This window comes from Idiotropiscis lumnitzeri, unplaced genomic scaffold (assembly GCF_059441095.1).
Source record: "Idiotropiscis lumnitzeri isolate Australia: NSW breed Sydney's pygmy pipehorse unplaced genomic scaffold, RoL_Ilum_1.0 HiC_scaffold_31, whole genome shotgun sequence".
Lineage (NCBI taxonomy): Eukaryota > Metazoa > Chordata > Actinopteri > Syngnathiformes > Syngnathidae > Idiotropiscis > Idiotropiscis lumnitzeri.
This window is the reverse complement of record NW_028283569.1, coordinates 1,715,849-1,724,655: the sequence shown is the minus strand read 5'-3', so window position 1 is coordinate 1,724,655 and position 8,807 is coordinate 1,715,849. Positions and strand designations below refer to the sequence as shown.

Below are 8,807 nucleotides of genomic sequence, written 5' to 3'. Positions count from 1 at the left end.
GTGACCACCCCGTCCTCCCGTCCGTTTTTATGGGAAATGTTAGATACCTTCCCAAGAAAATGGACGAGCTAACAGCGCTAACGCGGCACGAGAGGAACTTCCAATGAGCTAGCTTGCTGATGTTCACGGATTCATGGCTAACAGAGCTAACGCCGGACACCGTTGTGGAATTTGACGGCTTCCAAATACTACTTGCGGACAGGACACTGGAAAGCGGTAAGAGGAAAGAGGAGGGCTGGCTGTGTTTGTTAATGATAGATAGTGTAACCCTAGGCACATCACAGCTAAGGAGCAACTTTCCAGTCGGGACAATGAGCTGCTAGCTGTTAGCATGCGTCCATACTTGACAAGCATCGCGAGTTAACAAGGACGCGCACGTAACAGGTGCGTGAGTAAACTGCTTAAAACTTTGATCGTCATTCGGCTGACCTACAAATTGAGACGCTACAGTCAGTTTGACGTTTTTGTTTGCTTCATTGTGGATTGACATGGAGGAACAAGACAGTGGAAAGCGGACATTAAAAATGACGGAGAAAAGCTGTAGAAGATCACAAGCCTAAACGGATGCAGGCACGCAGCTGCAAATTTGCTCAATTGACCTCCATGCAACGTCAAATTGAACAATTGATGGAGGATGATGCAAATGTTGACGCTGTAAAAAACTGAGGTTCGTGTTTGCTTTAGCGGCATGGAGCAAGAATTTGTGGACCTCAATTCCGGTCTGCAAAATTTAAAGACTGAAGAGGATTTTGCCGATGACCAAAATAACTGGTTTGATCCAAAAAATGTAATTAATGGAAATGTGAGCAATGGAAGAAGGACGTTTTGAAACGTGCAGAGGAAGGATGCAATAAACAAATATCACCTGCTGATAGTAGATCTGCATCAACTAACTACACCCATAGAAGTAGAAGTAAAGAATCTAACAGACAGAAGCTCACTTCTGTCAACGTCTTCAATTAAATTAAAGGCTCAAATGGAACGAGCATGTTTAAAGGCAAAGGCTGCTGATTTACAACAAAGGTTGGCACTTGAGCAAGAAGAAGCTGCAATTAAAGCAAAGAAGGAAATGCATGCAATGCAAACGGCACTCCCTGAGTCTGATGCTAAATTGGATGTCTTGAGAAGATATGAAAATACCCAGGAGGATGGTATCCACATTCCTGATGAGTGTGTTACAATTTAAACAAGGAAAAACATTCAATTACCATCACAGCCTATCAGAGCAACAAGCAGTGTTGACCTGAAATGCTCCCACTTCGACTATTCCAATGGCTAGATTTCCACATCAGACAGAAAGTAGAGAACAACAGGGACATGTGCTTGATGGCCTTTGCCACGCAATCTCACAGCAAGCCAGTGTCGCAGAATACTTAGCAAAGAGTCAAAAAGCATCGCTTCTTCCCGAACTTTCCATTCCTACGTTTTACAGGCGACCCTCTGCATTATAAAACCTGTATAGGTGCCATTGAACATGGGATTGAAGGCCGTACAAGTGATAACCGTGATCATCTTCAATTTTAGCTGCAGTATACTAGTGAACAACCACATGAGTTGGTGAAGAGCTGCATCCATATGGAACCTCTGACAGGATATACCAAAGCAAAACAAATCTTGAAGGAGTTTTATGGTGATGACTTCATGATAGCAGAAGCATATTTAAAGGAAGCCATGGATTGGCCAACAATCAAGTCTGAAGATGGTGTTGCACTTCAGTCTTTCACATTATTCCTTATGGGCTGTTCGAACATAATGGCAGATGTTAATTACATGGAGGACTTGGACAACATGGCTAATATAAAGGCATTGGCAAACAAACTTCCATACAGACTTATAGAATCTTGGAGAAAATTTGCCTGCAATCTCCAAGAAAGAACAAATAGAAGAGTGAAGTTTAAGGATTTTGTTGACAAGCACGAAAGATTTCTATAAAACAGAAAACAAAATCACAACACACAGAAACAACAAAATCAAAGAAAGTCTTCACAACAGTCATTGTGCCCGCCAAGATGGAAAACAACAAAACCACCACGCCAAAGGCAGAACCTGTTTCAGTGGATGCTATTGCCAAACCATGTGCTAATTGTAATGGAGAGCAACACAGTCTCACAATTGGTAAGGAATTTAGGAGAAAGCATCACAAGGATAAGATTGACTTCTTGAGGAGCAAGGGTCTGTGTTTTGCATGTTTGATGCACGGTCGCATTAGCAGTTGCTGGAAACAAAAGCTTCAATGTCAAGAATGCTCTAGACTGCATCCTACAGCTCTACACATTGTCCATAAACTTCTGCAAAGAAACAGCCTAAGACGATTGTGAATAGCAGTACCTATTAAGCGCCCTCGTACAAACAACAGAAACCTGGGGTGTCACTGGGGCCTGTAAATAGGACTGCATCCTTTCAATAATTCCGGTATGGGTCAAGGCACAAAAAGGAACCAAGACAGTGGCGACTTACTGTCCGGTTTAAAAATGCCCTGACGCCTTTTTTAGACTGAAATAACTTACTAAAGTTTTCGTTTTGTGCCATTCAGAATGGGAGAGGGAGCCAGGAGGTGAAACAGCCGTCTTGCCAGTTCAATCCCGCACACCCTCTGACTCTCACCCTCCGTTCTGCCTTTTTATTGAAACTAACTCATCAATAACTAATCACCAGAAGACAGAAAAGCATCAACAACTAATCACCAAGAGACAGAAAACATCAATAACTCACGGTATAAAGGTCAGTTTAACTAAAGCATCAATAACTAATCACCAGGGACTCCAGCAGGCAGAAAATCATAACCCAAGGTCAGTTTAACTAAACACATCTTCAGGATACGGTGTCTGTGTGTGTGTGTGTTAAAATAACAAGTAAGTGTCTCTGTGTGTGTTCAACATTAATGAGTGTATAAAAACATGATTATGAATACACAAACTGATTACCTATCCTCAGCCCATCTTACATTTCCCCCCTGTTGTGGATTTAAAAATCATGTCCTTACGGCTTTAAGACAGATCATCATAATGAAATCATACAACAGTGTGATCATCAGTGGAGGAGCGAAAACCTCACATTAGGGAAAAATTCCCCTCCTCCCTTCCGGCGTAGAATGAGATCCTCATAATTTGATGACCATCAGGGAATAAAACTTGTCCCTGGGGTGACTTGGTGGAGGCCCTTGCCTCGTTGTAGGAGAGATAAGATAAGATAAGATAAGATAAGATGTCCTTTATTAGTCCCACAATGGGGAAATTTGAGGTGTTACAGCAGCAAAGATATAGATCACACAGAGTCGGCGGCGTAATGTAGCCGTTAATGTATAACATTAGCAGCAGACATTCAGAAAAAGCATGCAAATATACACAGTATAAACGTATCTAAGTGTAAGGAAACACTCCTAATGTTTGTCCATTATACGGAGGGGGAAACGCTGTAATGATAAAAACTACTGAATGATTGAAAATACTGCAATCATAAAAATATTCCAATGATAAAAGTACTGTAATGGTAAGAGTACTGAAATGATAGAAAAGTACTGCATGATAGAAAATACTGCAATGGTAAAAGTACTGTAATAGTAAAAGTACTGCAACGATAGAAAAATACTGCAATGATGAAAGTACTGCAATGGTAAAAGTACTGCAATGGTAAAAGTACTGTAATAGTAAAAGTACCGCAATGATAGAAAAATACTGCAATGATAAAAGTACTGCAATGATAAAAGTACTGTAATAGTGAACATCCTGCAGTGGTAGAAATACTACAGTGATAGAAGTATTGTAATAAGAATACTGTAATGGTAAACAAAATACATCATTGGTCAATATTTAAGTACACCCTTGGCTGAAAGTACAGTAGTAGTTAATATTGCATCCTAGGACTGCACAATTGCACTAATGCCCTCCCGTTTGTAGGCCTGACCCAATGTTCTTGTTAAAAAGTCTGACAGCAGTTGGCAGGAAGGAGCGGCGAAATCTCTCTTTGGTACAGCGAGGGTGTAAAAGTCTGTCACTGAAGGAGCTGTAAAGTGTTCTCAGAGTGTCATTGAATGGGTGGGCTGGTTTGTCCAGCATTGATGACAGTTTTGCCGTCATCCTTCTGCCCCCCACTGAGTCCACAGAGTCCAGGGAGCAGCCCAGGACAGAGCTGGCCCTCCTCACCAGTTTGTCCAGTCTCTTTTTGTCTCGGCCCGAGATGCCTCCTGCCCAGGAGACCACTCCATAGAAGATGACTGATGAAACCACCGAGTCATAGAAGTTCCTGAGGAGTGTTCCCCGAACGCCAAAGGACCTCAGCCGCCTGAGTAGGAAGAGTCTGCTCTGACCCTTCCTATAGAGAGCGTCTGTGTTGTCGCTCCAGTCCAGTTTATTGTTCAGATGAACACCCAGGTACTTGTAAGTTGAGACCCTCTCAACGTCTGTTCCCTGGATATTCACTGGTGCAGGTGGAGAGTGCCGACGCTTGCGGAAATCCACCACCAGCTCTTTGGATTTCCCAGCGTTGATTTGGAGGCGGTTCTGCTGACACCAGTCCACGAACCCCTGCGTAACCCCTCTGTACTCCCGATCGTCATCGTCAGTGATGAGGCCGACAATCGCAGAGTCATCAGAGAACTTCTGCAGGTGACAGGTTGTGGAATTGTATTTGTAGTCCGAGGTGTAGAGGGTGAACAGGAAGGGAGCCAGCACAGTTCCCTGCGGCGCTCCCGTGCTGCAGAGGAGCACGTCAGACACACAGTCCTGTGTTCTCACGTACTGTGGCCGGTTTGTGAGGTAGTTGTGAATCCATGTGATGAGGTGGTGGGCCACTCCCGCCTGCTCCAGCTTGTCTCCCAATAAGGCGGGCTGGATGGTGTTGAAAGCACTTGAGAAATCAAAGAACATGATCCTCACCGTGCCCCCCGCCTTCTCCAGGTGGAAGAGTGAAGTGTGGAGCAGGTAGATGATGGCATCATCCACATTGATGCCAGGCTGGTATGCAAATTGGAGTGGGTCCATTGAGGAGCTGACCAGGGGGCGCAGATGGACGAGGACCAGTCTCTCCAGGGTCTTCATCAGATGAGACGTCAGCGCCACTGGTCTGAAGTTGTTGAGCTCCTTCGGATGGGGTGTCTTTGGAACCGGAACCAGGCAGGATGTTTTCCACAGCTGGGGGACTCTGCCCAGCTTCAAGCTCAGGTTGAACATGTGCTGGACGATTCCACACAGCTGGTCTGCGCAGGATTTGAGGAGCTGGGAGCTGGTCCCATCTGGGCCTGCCGCCTTCCTCGCCTTCATCTTCCTCAGCTGGTTCTTCACCTGAGATGTTGTGAGGAACAAGGCTGAGCAGGAGGAAGTGGTGGTTGTCTGATGAGGCTGGGAACTGGAGCCTGTGGAGAGAGAGAGGGGCGAGAGAGGGGGAGAGAGGGTCTTGTTCGCAGTGGCAGGAGGGGTGGGTGGGGGCTGCATCAGGGAAGCCTGAGCGGGGTCAGACATTTGATCAAACCTATTGAAAAATAGGTTCAACTCATTTGCCCACTGAAGCCCCCCCCCCCTTCTGGGTCTTACCTGCTTGTCCGTGGCCTGAGATGGTCTTCAGGCCCCTCCAGACATCCCTGGCATTGTTCCGCTGCAGTTGTTCTTCCATCCGCATCCTGTAGGACAGCCGTCCTTACCTCCCGGATCTTCGTGTATGGTGTGTGTGTGTGTGCACGTGTGAGGACAGGGGCAAGAAGTCCATGTGTTTTTACGTTTCAGTGTCCAGTTTGAGTTCGTCATTCTCAACATTAATCAGGTTGTAATGGTACATTTGGGCAACAAACCTACGATTAACCATCGTCTTTGTCATAAAAATAATGCAACATGAACAGACTACACATAACAAAATGAAAACTATAATTATCCCTATATATTGTTTTTTAAATTCTTCATAGTGGTCATAACATCAATAATTGTTTCATTTTTATTAAAAATTTAAATGCAGTAATGTACTCCAATCAAGGCTGATATTCCTTTATGTACGTCATTAATTTCCAAACAATATCTAATCTTTTTGTTCTGTGGCTTCAACATATTTATCATCTCATCAATATTAGCACCACAGAGTACTGAGTTTCGAGATCCTCACAATAGTCGTTCTCAAAATGATATTTTATTTTTATCAATTTAGCTTTGTTAAGGTAAGATATTTTATTGACAATCTAACATTAATATGCAAAGAACATGTACATTAGTACGAAATGTAAAAGAAAATTGTGGTGGGGGGGTGCGAATTGTTTTCTTCTTGGTAGGGGGGGCATGACAGGAAATAATTGAGAACCACTGGTCTAGTCACACACCAGCTCGGGTTCATTCCCTACCAGAGAAATGACATTCCATGTCCCCAGAGCTAGGCGCTTTATGTTGCCGGGGATTGGACTGCCTTTGACTGCCTCCTAGCTCAAAGGAAACCCAAATTCTTTGGTCCCGCCCACTGGTAGTGAGCCGAAGCCCTTGTATTAAATAATAAATAAATACATAAAATAAAAAAATTAATAAATTTAAAAAACGGACCGATCCACTGCTTGGGTTAGTTTGACCCACCTTGAGATCCGTTCCCACTCAGTGACAGTGTCTACAAGCCACTGCCACCAGGCCAGTGAACCCAACGTCCAGGCAGTGACAAAAAACGTGATCAAATTACATTGCTCATCATAAGGTGTTTGTGAGACGCTCTTTGTATGTTTCCTCAATTAAGACCTGTTTTCCATTGGTGTATTTGAAAAAAGTGGTGAACCTGTTAAATTCACTACAAAACGTTAAGAAGATGAAAGTAATGTTTGAAGGAATATTATTTTTCTATCGACGTGCCGGCGGGCGGGCACAGATAGAGAGTGATAAAGCAGCACCACCCGCGCGGGGCGTGCTGACGAAAAGGCAAGCGCTCCTCCTCTCATCGCGTCCTTATTAAGACAGAAAAAAGACGCTGTTGAATTTGACCTATTCGCAGTTCGAGCAGGTGCTTAACGCTGGAGAATATCACCACTTCGAAGTTCGAACTGCTGTTGAAACGGAGAGGTAAGTGTTTTTCGTTGGGGTTTTTTCAAAACATGCGTCGAGTGCATTTGTTCATAGTTAGAGATAGTTGTGTGGAAAACACTATACAAAGTAGCACCATGGATGTGGGCCTACAACACTGGCCTAGCAAACATGTGCTCCTACATCGACATAATTGACGAGCTCCAGTTAAGCATTGAATAATTATAAAACGTCATGGTGCTTTTACTCATTTAAAGAACTAAACCGACGCGTATTGTCATCCGGTGGTCAGGTTTGCATTGAATGTGAGCACGAGGGACGCTAGCTTGTTGCGTTAGCTTTGCGGAGCTAACAGCTTGCACTTTTGTTATAGAACCACAGAATGCAAGTACCATGATAATTTCTGTCATTAATTTTTGTGTAAGACACGATGTTCACTGGTTAATTACATGATTCTTAAAGCAAAGGTTACTGTGAATGCAATTTTGGTAAGATTTTTGTAGTCACACTGCATAAATCTGTCTGTGTCTGTTGTTTAAACTTCAATATAAACTATTATGGTTGAAATCGTTAATTGGGATGGAGGAATTGATATTTTTTTAATTTATAATTTATTTTTCTTACACTGATATTGTTAAAACTCCATTTAGCCCATAGTATTAATAATTCTCAACACAATACTGTCTTTTTTCTTTATAGAATAAACAATGCCTTCCCTGAGATGCAGGAAGTCCCCAAAGCAGGATACTATTGAACATGCAGTCAAGGGTCTGGACAAGACTGCAGAGTTAGAAGCGAAGTATATAAACTAATTTAAAGGTATGATGTTAACGCTTTTGCTAAGATATATTATTGTTTTCTGATAACCAAGCTGACATCGTTTTTTAAGTGGTTATTTTACATTAAGAGTGTCTTGACCTTTTCTTTTGCCACTTTTGTCAGTTTCAAGTTATTTCAGTGAGTGTGAAACCTGATGGTAGGAGTTCTATCTAAATTAAGGCTGTACTTGATGACGCCCTCCGGCATTTTTATACCACAATAGACCGGTGAACAAGTCCGATATTGATAGTCTAGTGTAAAGCACGTAATACGTGACGCGATCCAATATGACTGTGTACAGTGTATGTCATTGTTTTGAAACTAAATAATCTTAAAGTTTTTTTTTTACGTAACCAGGTGCAATTGACATTTGTACTTTCAGTCCTAATACATACTGGCTAATGCAATGCTGGAAAATGAATTTTGGCTGGTCTGTTCCTTTAAAATCATAAAGAAGGGCTCTGCTCTATCCCTCACAAGAAGCAATGTTTCAAACCACCCTACATTAGTATAGTGGCCCAAATGAATATGATGACTCCTTATTTGTGTGCTTAAAAATATGACGAAGCTAACTTGATTTCCCTGTTAACTAGGTCGAGGAGTATTTACCAAGGCCCCTTTCAGGAAAGACGACTTTATTCTTTATTATGGAGTACAGAGGAAAATTGATAGATTCTGATGAATCTCAACGCAGGAAGATGGATGGAAGAGGCACTGTCTTTTTGTTTGACTTCCGCCGGCAAGAAAAAACTTGGAGGTGAGGCAAAGATTGAGATGTTATCTTATTTTTGTTTTTATTTAAAAAAATAAACACATACTCATCCCATAAGTGTTAGGGGAAAAATCATTCTCTAAGCAAAAATGTATAATTACTTTTATTCATGCGTTGAATCTGTACAAATGAAAATATAGATCATGAAGTCTCAAAGACAAGCTGTTAATAGGGTCTGATTCCAATAGAAATTTCTTGTATGATTTGATTTAGATTTAAAAATTGTGGATTTCCTATTT

General features: G+C 42.4%; 1 long non-coding RNA gene across 1 annotated transcript; it reads left to right on the top strand.

Moving 5' to 3' along the window:
* The first annotated feature begins 6,948 nt into the window (after window positions 1–6,948).
* Window positions 6,949–8,452, top strand: LOC148315950 (uncharacterized). The gene is made up of 3 exons (XR_015840498.1): window positions 6,949–7,016; window positions 7,677–7,796; window positions 8,390–8,452. It is a non-coding gene; the product is annotated as an uncharacterized LOC148315950 (long non-coding RNA).
* The last annotated feature ends 355 nt before the right edge of the window (window positions 8,453–8,807 follow it).